This window comes from Meleagris gallopavo, chromosome 5 (genome assembly GCF_000146605.3).
Source record: "Meleagris gallopavo isolate NT-WF06-2002-E0010 breed Aviagen turkey brand Nicholas breeding stock chromosome 5, Turkey_5.1, whole genome shotgun sequence".
Taxonomy (NCBI): Eukaryota; Metazoa; Chordata; class Aves; order Galliformes; family Phasianidae; genus Meleagris; species Meleagris gallopavo.
In genome coordinates, this window is record NC_015015.2 from 876,125 (window position 1) to 876,833 (window position 709).

The following is a 709-nucleotide window of genomic DNA, read 5'->3' on the forward strand; positions in this document are numbered from 1 at the left end:
GTTTGGACGCTGTCACCCGACGGCGGCGTGCGGTACGGTGGCTGCTGGCGGGTGACAAGATGAATAAGTGTATTGCTTTATGAAAAAGCAAAGGAGGGGAAAAAGTGGATATCGTGGGGGAGGCTCTTATAAATGAACTGTCAAGGGAAAGAAAGTTAAAGGGAAATCTCCTGCTGTAAATGCATCGGGCGGGCACTTCTAATAAAAATCAGGGTCCTGGAGGAATTAATTACGGCAGCATTACAGGAAGAATTCGTGGAATTGCAAAACGTAGTTGGCACAGACCAGCACGAGCTGCTATTGCAAATGGGGAAACTGCAGGAGAGTTTAACAATCCCCGAGCTGATATGCGGGACATTGTAGTAGCATAATAGCAGTTCAGACACAGTAATGAATAATAGCGTCCGGTGATGCTGACAAATGGTACCGCGCATACTTCGAGATTGAAGTCACTTAATTTGTTTTTATATGCAAAAGCTTCCCACTGGAATCTGACTTTTTTAGGTCTTTTCTACCTGCCAGGCAGAAAAAAGAAGAAGAAGAAAGAAAGCCCTCTTTAGTAAAAGGACGAGAGAAACTCGCTGCCCGAGCGCGGCGAATCCCGGCGCGATTAATCAGCCCCGACGCGCCTTATTGCGAACGCCCGTTCCCCACCCGCCATCCATCGCGGCGCCCGGCGGAGGAGCCGCTCCGTCCCGCAGCCCTCCCG